Source organism: Microtus oregoni, unplaced genomic scaffold (assembly GCF_018167655.1).
Source record: "Microtus oregoni isolate MIOR12 unplaced genomic scaffold, Mior012 000032F_ref0000030, whole genome shotgun sequence".
NCBI classification, from domain to species: domain Eukaryota; kingdom Metazoa; phylum Chordata; class Mammalia; order Rodentia; family Cricetidae; genus Microtus; species Microtus oregoni.
Window position 1 is genome coordinate 6979110 of NW_024543091.1, and position 16324 is coordinate 6995433.

Consider the following 16324-nt stretch of genomic DNA (forward strand, 5'->3'; position numbering starts at 1 on the left):
ACGAAATGAAGTTACAAGTAACAAGACAAGCGTTTAGAACTCTGTGATTAAGAGAGGCGGGTCTTTAACCTGCAGGCTCAAGTGTTGCTACTTAGAAAAGCAAAGGGTATGGGCACCCCCAACCGCATGGTCTGATAGCTTTCGTTTCCTCACAGTACTAAACTTTTGCTAGACTGAGACTTTTTAAAATGTAGCCCCAAACCAAGTTAGTTTGCCTTCTGCCGGAAGACAAAGCACTTTCTAAAAAACTGCAGCAACCTAGGCCTCCTGCTTCAGAAACCTATGGCCTCAGTGAACTATCAGAACAGTCTTTTTCATAAGAAACTTCGGGATAAAACTTAGATCAAATCCTGAGGAGAGGGAGAAAATTAGATCAAAATTCAAACTTGGAGAAATTAACCAAACAAGAAAGTCATGCCCCTCTCCCACTTGCACACCCTAGTGCTGTGCCCATGTGTGTAAAACAGTAACCAGAAAGCGAATGCTTGCTCCAACAATGAAGAATGTATGCCACTGTCATGGGCCAGGCCTGAATTGAGGACTATTTTCACCTTGTACTTCTAAATTGTTCTCTAACTGCAGAAAGGTTTTTAATCCCCCGGAGCGCAGGACAGGAGGGCTCTATCCCACTGCCAAAGCAACCTTCCAGTCAAATTCAAAACAAAGTTTCCTAATTGGCTATGAATTAGTGAAGTGGATCTTTAACGCTCTCTCTGGCTCTCTGTGGACTAACTATGAAGACAGAGGGAAAAGGCCTTGGGCAAAACTGCAAGCCAAAAAAGCTCAGTAGGAAACATTTATCTTTGACAGAGCAGGCTTTGGAGCAATCCTACGAAAATTGCTTCAGTGCCTTGGTAAACAGCATCATTAAAAAGACAGCCCAGCCTTGGGCGCTGAGCAGGGGAGTAGTTACCTCCAAACAGGAGCTGCCTAAGGAAGCCTTCTAGATCCCCTGAGCAATCAAAGACCACCTAAACATCAGGGAAAGACGGACTGCCTCTATCCACAGAAGGTACCCAGAGCTGAGGCTGTTCTTTACAGTTGGATGGTAAAAGTAACAGGAAAACTAGGGAGCACAGGGGAGGTGAGAGCCTCGGCCCCTGCCTTCCTCCACCCCTCAGTCAGTAGGCAGTTAGGAGCCCACTCAGTACAAAAAAAAAATATGTCCGTGGAAGGGCCAGGTCAAGACTGGGGAATGCCTGAATGTATGCCTCTGAGAACAGTTTCAACATTAGGGACCACTTGATAAATGCCTTAGAAAGGCGCCGGAGGCGAGTACTGTCATGCTATGACTGAGCTGGGGCCATTGCTGATGCTTGAAAGAAACACAACATAGCCCATGGACTCGGGAACCCAGCCCTGAATGTGAATCCTGTGTGTTAATAGCAGCACCCAATTTCCACAGTAAAATGTTATTAAAATTCCTTCCCTGAGAGAGACAATGGCAACCCCTTCACCTAAGGTCCCAGTGACAAACTGAGATACACATCCACCAACACTAACTCTGGAGAACCATTGGATTTATTAGGCTTACTTATAGAGAAATGAGTAGAGGGCATGATTGGGAGCATGCGTATCATTGAAGCAGCCACACTGCAAGGTCTGTACCCAGTATTAATGATGACTCCCTTGCGGGCCATGTAGATAGAGCTCTCTCCCAAGTCCTCTGCAACCTAACTTTGTTAGTCTCTATCTGAGGTTACATTAAATTAGGGAAGAATTGCATGCAACTTGTTGGTGGGAATGGCTGAATAATGACACAGTGCTCCCATGACCCTTCCCATCCCTCCTTCTGTGAGGGACCATCAACAGTCAACAAGCCCAGTTGTGTTATCTTTTTCAAACAGGCACAACCAAATTCATGAAGATGATGGCAGTTTGGTTTGGAGGACAGTCCTGTACCACACTAGGGAACATTCTAAGAGCATGAGAATTAATAAGAAGGGTACTTTTAGTCTCCAGCATAGTGTTTGACACATTATAGTTGCCTAATAAATGTTAATAGTTAGTATTACAACATTGGCATAATTGACTTGACTATTAATTTATGACCTGCACAGGGTACCATAAAGAGTGATTAAGAGCTAGCATGGCAAGGTATTAGTGAAGCAACTGGGGCTGAAGCTATTTTCGTTGTTACCCTGTGAACCAGTATGGGGTGTAGCCTTTCCTCTAGGCAGCTGGTAGAAGTGAGAGGCTACTGACATCAGCTATAGTTCCTGCTAGAGTCAAATTTATGTTGAGATACCTAAGATAAAATTGCCTCAAGCTTCCCAGTGTTCTTGGGTGCATACCCAACTTGAGAGATTCAATAAGGGAAGAACAGAGGGGGCCAATTGAATGGTCTGTCTGCTCGCCACAACCCTAGGAGCAGCTCAGGAACTTCCAGAGAAGCAGATGTCGTGTGTCCAGCAATGAATATGAATGAAACAGCTGAATGAATGAATGAATGAATGAGTGAATGACCACTCGGTATCCACTGGGAGATGTTTTGCAGAAGTTACTGGACTGTTTTGTTACTCTGAGCTTTGGGGTAAAATAGTTCTCCATATTCTGTTCTTTACTAAATACCTAGAGATAGAAAATCTGCCTTTATTGCAGAGAAAAATAATGAAATAATGAATGAAGGACAAAAATTAATTAATGTTAGAAGTCTGGCAGGAAATGGCTATGGAGAGCCTGTTAAAACATTAGCAATGCTCCAGACAGAAGAGCTGAGGGCAGGGAGATCAGGACATTAGAGATGGCTTCATAAAAGTTTTAAAAATGAGAATGGTTTCTTCTACATAAATCAAGAATTATATACACCCCTCTACTAACAAGAGAGTCTAGTTTCACTGTGCTGTGTACAGGCTGAAGCCACGGCTCCAAACTGCACTTAAAAGTTTTCCTTCTCATCAACGATAATGCAGATGGACAAAGACAGGAGCAGTCTTGGGGGACCAGCCCTGCCTGAGCCAGTGGACTCCCTTGCTCATAGCTGTGGATCCTCAACAATCTCGTCACAGGCAAAGAGCAGATTCACGGAGGGAACCAGCAAGCGTGCATTTGAGTGGCTCACCAGACCTTGAACACCATCTCTGAACTAGTGAGCATCCATCCGCCTTCACATGACTGTCTACGTTTGACAAGCCCTGCCCAAAGGAACTGTGGAGAAAGGACATCTTTAAACTATGTTGGCATCAAAAATAGGTCTTTTGAGTTCAAACATGCCTTTTAATGGCCATTTTCTTATGTAGCAGATTTCAAACAAGTTTCTATGGGCTTGGCTTGGTGCCAGACAAAGAGAACTATGATTCCTTTTAAATCTCTGCTCACTGAGACCCGACCACCTGAGCAGGAGGGAATGTAGGACTAGATTCAGAGACCTCTGAAGCCTCTACATTGACAAACTGGCCAATGAGTGGGCTGATAGCCGTGCCTGAGCAGCTAGAAACAGCGAGGGCCAGGGCTGGGGAGACCCACACTGCAATGACACAGGAGGACAGACTGTCACTGGATGTGGCAGATGTTAGGAAAGAGCCAAAAGCAAGTGGCAACTAGGTCCACACTTTGACAGACACACAAAGACCACCCTCGTTCACATGTGACCCTCCCCTCCTGCCCATTTACAGCTTAGTTTCAATATAGAACACAGAAATAGTTCTCCGAAAACCCCAAAACTCAACATTAATTTTTTTAATTCCGTGAATTTGTATGTCCTATAAAAACATAAAACATGAAGACTAAAACATTGTTCTTTTAAAAAAAAAAAAGTCCAGTTCTATTGTAAGTAAAGCATCTTATCAGTAGCCTCCTGTACAGTTTTAGTTTGGGGAAATAAACAAATATTTTTATTATAATTTATTATAATTTGTCGTGCTGCGGACAGAAGCCAGAGGCGATGTTATATTCCCCCTCCCATTTCTATTAAGAAATAAATAAATGTCTACATTTTTGAAAGAGTAGAGAAAGCGTGCAGTGGAATTCGCCAATCACTTTCTTTCTCATCTAGCAGTATGGCAGCTCTTTGCCCCTAGTTTTACAGAATGACTAGCTAAGCCAGGTTTGCGCCTTTCAGCGATGTATTTGAGCAGAAGCTGTCCTGGTGACTGACAGGCGAGCAAATCATAGTATCCTCCTCTTACACCCAGCTGCGGCTATCTCACAGACAATGCTCCTGAATGAAGACAAGTGTAAATGGGGCTTGGATTCCCACTCACCTGGCTGGACTGCTCGTGTGGTCTGTTCAGGTAGACAAGGCCAGCTGACAGGCAAGAGTGTTGGTCCAGGAGCTTGAAGGGAGAAAGGCCTGCAAGCACTGACAAGCAAAGGCCCTAATGATTCCAGATCGCATTTGGCAAATAAAGGAGACCCCTTTGCTTCTATTCTTGATCATTTGAGCATTCGCTGGGAGGTAGAAAAGGCATCCTGTGAGTCTAAACTGTTCCCAGGCAAGACAGCCCGACACTCCGTAACAACACTGAGTTTCTGAATTTCTATCCCCTTTCCCCTCCCTCCACTATCTTGTTGAGAAAAGTCATATATAAGCCAGTTCTATATACAGCCAGGCTTTCCCACCCTGCTAAGGTGGCTTCAAAAACCACCTGACCTACCCTGCCTCTCCCACCTGCACCAAGAGTCTCCCTCAAAACATAAAAGCCATAATTGCCATACAAAGAGATAGGGAGCATGCGCTAAAGTTTCATTTAACTTCGGAGAGAGTCATTAGGCTGGCAAGGCTTGTGGAGAGAGGCTATTGAAACAGATTTTCTACAGCCAGGGAACAAAAGAGAATGTGAAAATAAGACTGTAACTATAAACCAGAAAGTGAACCGCTGTAGCTTTATGGTCCTCGATGTGTTAACTTCTAACTTTACAGAGCTGTAAAATGTCTAGGCCGTAATCAATAGTAAATAGTGAGTCAAACAAAGTAACTGTCTTCCACACACTAGCAAAGTTTGTCTCCAGGAGCCAGAGAATAAACATTTTCAGCTTTGCAAGCCAAAAGGAAACACTGAAAGTATTATGTAAGTACTTACATAACTACTTAGAATCTAACCATTTAGAAATGTTTAAAGAACTAAACATCCCTGCCTTGCAGGCTGTACAAAGGCGGACATCTAACGGGGTGGGGCCTGGCAGCTCTGCCCGGCTTCTCACACAGTCCTGAAGGTCAGGTTGCCACTTCTCTCCATTCCCAAACATTGAGTAACTTTTCCAAACCCATCAGCAGTTATGCAACCTCTTACGCCCTCCGGCCCTTTTCTTGCCTATTACGGAAAAGTAAGTAAATGCTTCTGTAAGCAAGACATGGGTTCCTGTCCTTCCACACACTCAGAAACAACTGCAAGTTATCTGTCAAGAGCCCGACGCTCTTAGGGAGACCAAGATCTAAAGGGGAATTAACTCCATCTCTTCCATCAAAGAGCCAACTACCTACCAAGAGACATAGAAACAAATACAAAAAGGTTTACTAGAAACTGGTAGGAACCATAATCTGGATGTTAACAGTGCAGAAGGACAAAGAAAAATGAAGGACAGAGACAAGGGAGAAACCTGACTCTACAGAGGTTCAGGAAACAGAGTGGAATCAAGAGTCACAATACAGAAAAGAGCTGGGTTCTACGATGTGAGCAATCCACACAAAGGAGGGACGGAGGGACTATTTCAGACGGACGGGAGGAAAGTGCAGACATGTCTGGTAGACTCAGGGTACTACTGCTACTCCAGTATGGTGGCAGCTGTGGTACAGAGGAGAGAGAAAGGGGGACTCTGGCTAGAAGGAACAGAAAGTGAGGTCACCTCAGAGCCCTGTCAGATCGGCCTGAATCCATGTTGGTATCGTACCTTTTTCTTCGTGCCCAGACTCTCCCTGTATATAAAGTCTTTTAGAGTTAAACTTTAACACATTTTGGAACACTCAAATGTCTGTGAAGTACCAAACAGTCCTCTGAGTATGCTAAAGGCAGTCTATCATTCGCAAAATGCTACGTTTTTGAAAAGTATTTAACAAAAATACATAGCTACAAAGAGCGGTGCCTACGGTGAGTTTTTTTAAATTTAAATACAAAAGGAAATACAAAACTAATAAGATCCCTTGGGATTAAGGAAGCAAAGTTTAAAAAAAAGATAGTGAGTGAGTGTTTTCCAGTGCTAAGGAAATGGGAATTAGGTGAACCGACCGCTCCCTAGGGAAAGCCGTCTTCTAGGGGTCAGGAAAGAGGCTCAGCCTGGCAGTGCACACATGGGAAGCAGTGCCAGCAAACAGGTAAAGCAGAACCAGGGCAAGGAGTGCCCTGAGAGGAAAAGAAAACTAGCAATGAGCAGTGAGAAACTGTGATGGGGCAATGAGATCGCGAGCAAAGAAAGAGCAGGAGGTACAGCCCCTGCCTCAAACCCAGCACCACACAAAGGAGAGCGGGAGGGAGGCCAGAAGGAAGCAAGGGGATGCTGTTGGTGGGAGCAGTGGCAGCAGCTGTGGTCATGTAAGGGAACAGGTCAGTGGTCATCCAAACACTTGGCAAAAGCAGGCTAATGGTTTAGCCGTGTCAGAGGCACAACTTTGGTGAGGTTGGGGGGAAAGGGGAGCATCAACATCATCCACAGGGTTCTTCTACTCTTTCCCTCTGAAGTGAGTGACTTCCCCACCTTCCCAGAGTGAGTTTGAGACCAACCTAAATGAAGTGAGACAACAGCAGCCTGAAGATTCCCACGTGCTACTCGCCGGCCTGGTACTCCATATTCAAATCAGTCCATGCTCTCTGAAAAAGAGGCACTCCGTGAGACCAAATTCATAGCTAACACTACTGTGACTGTGTTTGGCCTTGCTATTCCCCTCTGAAAACTTTCCAAATAAATGGGTCAGTGATTCATAAAAGTATCTGTGATTTATAAACTGAAAAACAGAATAAATCACAGATTGCTCTGTATTCTGCCAGCATCTCCAGCAAAGAGAGTCGCCTTTTATTTCGGCAGCTATGAAAATTCCTCAGAAGCATGTAGGGCTTTTATACCAATTGATTGTGCCAGTTGAAGATCTCAGGAATGCAGAAACCATATACAACTCCCCACCCCCTTGAATTTCTAAGAAGGCTCCTCACATCCAGGCAGACCTCGAGGCTGGCAAATGGCAAATGTCAGAATTAATTACAGGCTGCCATCCAAGATGCTTTCAGCTAAACTGTGGATCAACAAACTCCCGCTCACAATAAAATGCGCTGCTTGCCAGATTCCTGCTCAGTAGTCACCACTGAGAAGGAGGTAGGTGACACTCAACACAACAAAGACAATAAAACCCATACTAATCGCAAGTACTAATTGACACTGTTTTTTAATCTTAATAAATACACAGAGTAGGCATAATCCCTATACTCCTTTATTATTGTTGGAGAAACTGTGTAGGGGAAAAAATAATAAGAGCCTGTCACAAAATGACCCAATTGCATAGTGGCTGGAATTTAAAGACAGTCCGTGTGCACCCTTTGTCTGTAGCCTACTCTACAGAATGGACTCTTGGGAAGTCGTCTACTGACCACGCTGCAGTATAATCCTCCGTGAACTCTACTAAAGCCCACACTTCTCCGAATGCAATTCCCTATATCACTGTGCCATAATTTTAGATTGAAAACGAAAATTGGTTACTTTCGGGAACCAAATTCACAACCTAGTGAGCCCTACTATGAAAGGACTTGCCTCCTGTGAGCTTGACCCTGTTTCCTGGGATCACGCAGAGCGTCCCTTGCCTCCTGAGATGATTTTCCACTGAACTCTTTCCTGTTGGGGCCCCCCACCCCGCACTGTCTGCTCTGCCAAACACATCCGAGACCACTTCAGTTTCAATCTGTGCCGCCCATTCCACACACCAACCATCTCATGAACATCAAGACATTCCTTTTCCCATCCCCCAAGGTCAGTCAGGCCTAAAAATAGGCTCTCCCACCCTCCGCTAATTCTTGGTCTCTCACTGCAACCCAGAAAGGCTCAACAGGACTCTGCCCTCCGAAGGTACAGACTACCCTATAGTGTCCTCAAGTCGGGCCTGTGTCAGGAGGTAGGAACGCCACCACCGTATCTCAGACCTTAGCTGGAGAGATTTATCTGCTGTACTAGCCACTAAGCCCCGAGCTTTGACAAAGGGACAGAATACAGAGAATTCATTAGGATTTCCTTTAGACTTGATGAATATTAACACTAAGTAATAAGGGCTTTTAGAATTACATGTAAAAATTCATGGATCTGGAGTTGAATATCACCCGGCCTGGGTTTATTGGTTTTACTCTAATTTGAAAGACAATTATTATCTTCGTTCATCCCAAAAGTATTGAGGGCCGCGGTGGTGCCGACTGCAGTTTGGAGGTGGCTCCAAGCTCTGGGTCTCAACTTGCTCTCTCAGACCCAGGCTGGGGAGATCACGCTGCAAGGGATCCAGAAAAAGGAACAGACGGCCCTGGGAGTGTGCACTGCATCCCCGAGTCAGGTGTCCATGGAAATCCCGGAGCAGCGATAGCCCCATAAGCATCCCTGGAGCCGGTATGCCACCCCACGCGCTCCTGGAGTCTCCGCGTCTCTCCACCGCTCCCCACCGCGCGGAGCTGGTTTTAAAAAGAGAAAAATCACTTTGGTCGCTTCCATTTCATTACTTCTTTTGCTTTTGAGCGCCATCTAGTGAGCACTGTATTTTATGGCTTTGAAGGGAGAAAAATGAACCAAGCCAATACAAGAGAAACCTGGTTCCTTCCCTTCCCTTCCTTCCTTCCTTTCTTTCTTCCTTCCTTCCTTCCTTCCTTCCTTCCTTCCTTTTTTCTTGCCTTTCTTTTTCTTCTTCTCTTCGTCTCTTCCTTCTTTTCTTTCTTTCTATATGGTTTTCTTGTTATTGTTTTTAATTTTTTATTTTTTTATTGAGAAAAAAAAAGTTTCCGCCTCCTCCCGCCGGTCTCCCCCTCCCCCACTCCTCTCCCCCTCCCTCTCAAGTCTGAAGAGCAGTCAGGGTTCCCTGCCCTGTGGAAAGTCCAAGGTCCTCCCCCCTCCGTCCATGTCTAGGAAGGTGAACATCCAAACTGGCTAGGCTCCCACAAAGCCAGAACATGAAGTAGGATCAAAACCCCCTTTCCCCCATACCTCTCCTCCCTCCATCTCTCCATCTCTATCCATGTACCCACTTGTTCCCTTTTAAAATAACGGCCTTGGGTACAGAATGGTGTCATAGATGTGTCTGTTAAGGCTGACACACGACAGTTGGTTATTCTCTTTTGACTGCGTGTGGACTTTTGCAATGGTCTCTATTGACTGCAAAGAGGAGAGTTTCTTTGATGAGGGGTGAGAGCCAAAATAAGTGTATCTTTTTTTTTTTTCTTTTGTTTTTTTGAGATGGGTTTCTCTGTGTAATAGCGCTGGCTGTCCTTGAAATCACTGTAGACCAGACTGACCTGGGAATCGCAGAGATCCGCCTACCTCTGCCTCCTGAATGCTGGGATTAACGGCTCGTGCCACCACTGCCCAACAAATAAGTATATCTCCATACACATATCTGTGTCCATAAAGATAGGTATTTTGAATGCATTTGGGAGTTATATTGATGTAGGAAAGTAATAGTAATAGGATCGCCTCTAAGACCCACAGCCTCTCTGGTCGTGTGTAGTTCGCTAGGTGTCTAATACAAGCACAGTTTCCCTTCTGTCAGCAGGCTTTGAGTCCAATCAGAGAGCTATTGGTCACCACCAAGATATGAATGCCGTTGTCTTTCACCCTTTCAGGAATCCTGCCGTGCTGGTCGTTGTGGTTCATAGGTGCCAAGCTGGGTAGAACTGTTGATGGTTCTTTCCCAGAGGAGCTTAGACAGAACCTTCGAGGGCTATGAGAGTCCTCAGGGAGAAGATTTGCAGAGCAGATCCAGTTTAGATCCTCCAGATTTCATGTCCAATGACTCTGGTGTCTTTAGCAATAGAGACTATCTTCAACTTCTGGGAGGCGACCAAGAGCAACAGCAATAGCCCATGCTGTTTGAGGAGTCTCTTGAACTCCCTTGGCCAACAACTAGAAAAAGGATTCCTCATGCTTGGTATGTGTGGTTTTGTTAGATAGTCTAAGGCTCTTTGGGGAAGTAAGCCCGAGAAGAAGGACTTCATTTAAACTCTATATGTATACATACAGACTTACATGAAGGATGTCCTTACTGTTATTTCTCTTCCTCCCTCCCTTTTTTCTATAATGACCTCTCCCATCCCCCACTAAGCTCCCCCTCTTGTTTTGTCTATTTCCCCAGAGATGAGAGTAATGGACTACTAAGGCTGACTTTTTTCCAGCTGAAATCTCACCCTGAATCTGGCCCAAAAGACAATGCCTTGCTTTCTACCCAGCATGCATGTGTCATGACAACAAGGCAGTGCTTTTGTAAATTCTGGGAAGAGAAAGATGGTCAGTACTAAATAAGGCAAACAGGATGTCCTGGAGGTGGCAGGATGCAATGGAAGCCCTCTGGAGGCCTGAGTGGTGAAAGATCCTCGGGGGCCAGGGGAAGCAGGAAAACTCTATTTTAAGATCTGAAGAATATGAATGAACTCACTTGAGGCCAGTAAGAAACTTGAAAAAAGAGAGTCTTGGACCATTAAGGACCTGTGATCTTCATGAAGACACAAATATTCCGTGCTTTTTAAAATTTAAAAGTGTTTTAGCTGTATTTATCTTATACGTATGAATGTTTGGCTTACATTATATGAATGTGTACCAGATGGCATACCTAGTGCCCTAGGAAGTCAGAAGAAGGCATGGGACTCCTTGAAACTGGAATAATGGATGTTTGTGAGCCACAAGGTACTGGAAACTGAACCCAGGATCTCTGGAAGCGTGGCAAATGCTCTTACCAGCTGACCAATAGCTGCCCTCCAGCCCTATCATCCTTAATCTTCTAAACACGAAGTGTAAAATGCTTCAAAGTGTTCTAGGCAGTAGAGAACACTCAGGTGGTTTTGCTTGCATAATGAAGAGGCAGGAGGCATCTCCTCACCAAGCAGGTTGGGGGAGCTTTTCAGGATCTTTGAAGTGCATACAAAGTACATTATGTAAGCAAATCCAGGGAACTGATACAGAAAATATGCTTAAACCAACAAGCTCAGAAGATAGGAATATTTCCAGGTCCTGCACAGCAGTGCACCCATTCAAACTGTGTTCATTGCTGCCATGCGAAACAGATGAAAAGAAAATGGAGCTTTCATGCTTCCTACGAGAAATGGTCTACCTCATGACAGAGTGTGGCAGCCTGGCAAGCTACCGTTTAGTTGGGGAGTCTTTTTTCAACAGAAGTATTCGCAAAAGCCCGAATCAGCCAGTGAGAGGAGGTGCTGATGCAGAGGGGGCTCCTCTCCACACTCACACATTCTCAACTCCATGGGGCCTTGAAGCATGTGCCACAGAAGCCCTGCATTTGAGCCACTTGAACAATATAGAAAACCAAATGTTATAGAGATGGATCTTGCTGTTGGCACATGCTTGCTGACTGAAGTATGAAAGTAGTGTCAGAGCCAGGCATGATGGGTCACACCTATAAGCCTGGCACTCAGGAGGTTCAGGCAGGGGGATTGCCACGTTCTATAAAACCCTGAACTACGCAGGGAAAGGGGGAATTGAGAGAGGAGAATATCATATATATATATATATATATATATATATATAGAGAGAGAGAGAGAGAGAGAGAGAGAGAGAGAGTTGTTGCAAGTATTAATAAAGATGTCAAAAGTGCTTGGAACAGTGCCAATTCCGTTATGTGTCTTGACAATGTATGCTTCTGCTCCGGAGGTAGCTAGAGGTTCCAGGTCATGATCTCTGTGTTCTTAAACAATGGCATGAGTGTTCTCTGCCTATGGTGAGAATCCACATGGGATGTTAAACACTAGGTCAAACCCTCAAGGTGCCTAGATGGATCTGAACATTCACTGCACACGCATAGCTACCGACACTCTCACCTGGACTGCCTCCGTTGAGAGGTTAGCATATGTGCACAGAAGAACCATCCACACTGGGTAAAGATAGACTATTAACACATTTTGCCATCGAGAAATTATACCTCAAGACAATGGATTCTAGGTTGCTGCTACACATGTATGATTATCCTTGGGATGATGCTTTAAAGATGATGCAGTGGAAGGAGCTGTGAGAACTGCTTCTGAAATTAGTCTTGTGTGCATAATCTCTCTGTTGGGAGACTAATTAACTGTGATTGCCAACATCTGCCATATGAGCAAATTCCCCAACATCTGCCTCGGGGCTGCGCCCTTCCTTGGATCATGTCACACAGTCCACGAGGTGACAGAGTTGAGAACCACTTAGAGACCTAAGCACAAACAGGCATGCTCTCAGGAACATCCAACTTCACTAAGTCTCGGCGTCTTCAGTTGCTAAGTGACCAAGTTAGTCTAGAAAGTCTCTAACATACATTCTGTCTTCAAAATTCTACCTGAGATGTAAATGTTTTATATGAGCAAAATAAAAATTGTTTATTATCCCAGTTGGGGTTTCTATTGCTGCCTTGAAACACCATGGAAACACCATGACCAAAGCAAGTTGTGGTGGAGCGATGTGGGGAGGGGAAAGTGTTTGATTTATACCTCATGTCACTGTTCATTGATGAAGGAAGTCAGGAACTCAAACACAGCAGGAACTTAGAGGCAGGAGTTGATGCAGAGGCAGAGGTCATGGAGGGGTGCTGCTTACTGGCTTGCTTCTCATGGCTTGCCTGCTTTCTTATAGAACCCAGGACCACCAGCCCAGGAATGGCCGTACCCACAATGGGCTGGGCCCTCTCCCATCAATCACTAAGAAAATGCCCTGCAGACCTGCCTAACCTGATCTTCCAGGGGCATTTTCTTATTTGAGGTTCTCTCAGATGACTTTAGCTTGTGTCAAGTTGACAGAAAACTATCCATACCAATTCTTAGTGCTGAATGTTTTGAAAGACCACATTGATATTTGTCAAATAAATGGGTATTATCTCAGTATCTAGGAAGGTATATACTGCAACAAAACCTAAGCTTGGCGACTTCCTCTCTGTTGACTAGTCCTGAATAAATAACACGAGGATACCAAATAATTTATAAAATGGTTTTATTCCCCCCTCATGTCTGATTCGGGAACCCCAACTTTGGCTAAAGCCATTGCCCCAATGCTGCCTGTACATCTTTAATGATACATAGGCTCTGCCTGGTAGGACAAAAGGAAATTATGGCAAAAAATAAGAAGAGACATTTCTTTTATAGGCACACTCTTTGGTTATCACACCTTTGCTATTGGCCTCAGAGGGGAAGCGCCTCTTCTTTTTCGGGTCAACTTTCTAAGTTAAATATCTATGGCCGAGAAAGAAGCAGAGCCTCCAAGACCCCGCCCCATCCCCACTGGCTTCTGTTTTCAAGCACACAATGCATGGAAAGTTGCTGGCATTTGTGATTTATTAAAGCAGGTCCTGGATATATAATCATCTGGGTTGTCAGTGGAAATTCGAGTTATTGCCTCAACAGTGACACCGTTCCGTAACACGTTAGCCTTGAGAAGCACAAGACAGGAAAGCTAGTTTGCATGTGACATCTGAAAGCTACAGAGCTGAACGACCTCACACTTCAGCAGCCTGCATTGCTGGGAGACTCAAATCATGTTTTGTTTTGTTTTGTTTTGTTTTGTTTTGTTTTGTTTTAAGGGCGTTCTCTTATCCAAACATCTGGGTTGGTCACATTCATCTTCCTCGCTCAGAGCCTCCCAGCACAAGGGGGTGTTAGGCAGGAACCCAGAGACTAGAGCATCCTGATTCTCAACCCACCCACCTTCACAGCTTCTTGTTCTGCTAATTGCTAGTTACTGAAGAGTTACAGTAACAGCAGACACAGTCTATTGATGACCTGTGAGGTTTAGAAAGTAGAAAGCAAAAATAGAAAGGGGTGATACAAGATAAAAGAGAATGCGGGAGCTGTTATTTATTGTGTAAAATACTTTTGTTCTAACTTCTTTTTTATTGCTTTTTTTTAAAGATGGGGGTCTCACTGTGTTATCCAGGCTGGTCTCAAAATCCTGAGTTTAAGTAAAACCTCACAAGTGGCTAGGAGTGCCGGTGCATGCCACTGTATCCCTATTTTATTTTTGGCTGACATATAGTAATTGTCCATATTTACTGACACAATGTACTCTTTCAGCATATGTATGTATGTATGTGTGTGTGTGTATGTGTGTATAGTTCTTATCAAGACAATTAATATACCCATTATCTTAAACATTTATTGTTTATTCATGACAAGAATATTAGAAATATTCTTTTAGCTATTTTGAGAGACAAAATAGTCACAGGACTGTGTCATAAGACAGAATTTTCTCCTCTCATCTGACTGCAACTTAGCACCTATGAACCAATCTCTCCCCGCCCCTCCCTCTGACCTACCATTCCCAGAATCTCTGCGATCGTTGCTTTACTCTCAAGATCAATGCTTTTAAGCCCCATGGGTAAGTAGGATGACGCAGTATTTGTCTTTCTGTGCCTGGTTATTTTACTTAACATAATGTCCTCCAGGTTTGATCATGTGTTACAAATGAAAGGACTTCTTGGATTTCGTGTGTTTTTTAGTTTTTTACTGAGAGAGAGAGAGAGAGAGAGAGAGAGAGAGAGAGAGAGAGAGGGCAGAGAGCAGGTGCCCACAGAGGCTCCTAGAGGGCATCAGATCTGTTGGAGCTATGGTTATAGGTGGTGATGAGCCACCCAGTGTGGGTGCTGGGAAATGACCTCAGGTCCTCTGCAAAAGTAGCATTTGTTTTTAAGACCTAAACCATATCTCCAGACTAATTTCTTGTTTTTACATCTGAATAGTATTCCATCTGTGTGTGAGAGAGAATGTATGTATGAATGTGTATGTGCGTGTGTGAGAGTGTGTGTGTGTGTGTGAGTGTGTGTGTGTGAGAGAGAGAGTGTATATGTGTTGTGTGAGAGAGAGTCTGTGTGGGAGAGTGTGTGTGTGTGAGAGAGAGAGAGTGTGTGTGTGTGTGTGTAAGTGTGTGAGTGTGTGTGTGTGTGTGAAAGAGTGTGTGAGTGTGTGTGTGGTGTGTGTGTGTGTGTGTGTGTTTACTGCTCTATTCATCAGTTGATGGACACTTAGGTTGCACACTGTAAATAGTGCTGCAATAAATGTGCAGTTGCCGATGTCTCTTCAATATACTGACTTCATTTTCTTTGGGTACTGTCTTAGTGTAATGAAGAGACACCAGGACCAAGGCAAATCTTATAAAAGAAAGCACTTAACTGAGGTCTTGCTCCCAGCTTCAGAGGCTTAGTCCTCTCTCTTCATTTCAGAGAATACGGCAGCATGTAGGCAAACATGGTGCTGGAGAAGGAGCTGAGAGCTTCACATAGTGATCCATAGGCAGCAGGCAGAGAGAGAGACCCTGAGCCTGGTGGGGGCTTTCCTGAAACTTCAAAACCCACTCCCAGTGACACACTTCCTCCAACAAGGCCAACCGACTCCAAAAAGGCCACACCCCCGCTCCTTCTAATCCTTTCAAACAGCTCCCTTCCCTGGTGACTAAGCATTCTAATATATAAGCCTGTAGGGACCAAACCACCACATACAAACACGAGAAATGGTATTGCTGGGTCATTGATGGTTCTATTTTTAATTGGAAGGGGGCTGCCAACATTCTGTTTTGCATAATGACTGCACAAATTTACATTCCCATCAATAGTCATATAGCTTTTCTAAAAATCTTATTTCGCCAGCATGACTCTTTTTAGTATAAAGTATATTGAATCCTGATTCAGCAGGATTCAATATATGTTAATATAAATGTTCCCATTGGGGAAATATTAGACCAGAGGGTTTCTGAAGGCATGCATAAAAGTTCCAATTCTTCATATTCTACTGTGCATTTCTGATCATAGTCTGTTGTAAACCACACATTGGGGTGACATCTGTTAGGGTTCACACATTCCAGGGTAGGAGCATGAGGATTAGAATTATTTAGCAAAAGGAACAGAGATATGGGAGAAATAAAAGACAGAAACACAGAACAGCATTGAGAGGGAAATTCAGTGAATATTGAAATCACCCATGTTTATTTTCCACATGCTTGTACACTCCACTCCAAAAGAGGAGAGGAGAGGTAACAGACTTCATTAACATGATATAAGGAATAGACTAAGAGCTTTGCAGGTTGTCACTCCCTGCCAATCTCCTTGAAAAAAAGCAGGAAAAGGCTTAAGTTGTCTGACCTCTGATCAAGGTGATGCGAATCCACCTCTAAACTCAAAATATTAACTAACCACACCCTAGGTCAGGATCTCTTCATTATAGCCACACCTGTTGTCAACAACTTTGAAAGA

General features: G+C 44.2%; 1 protein-coding gene across 1 annotated transcript in view; it reads left to right on the plus strand.

Moving 5' to 3' along the window:
- Nucleotides 1-16324, plus strand: part of Impg1 (interphotoreceptor matrix proteoglycan 1) — a 135594-nt gene that overhangs the window by 109325 nt on the left and 9945 nt on the right. The gene's annotated exons all lie outside the window — the stretch shown is intronic.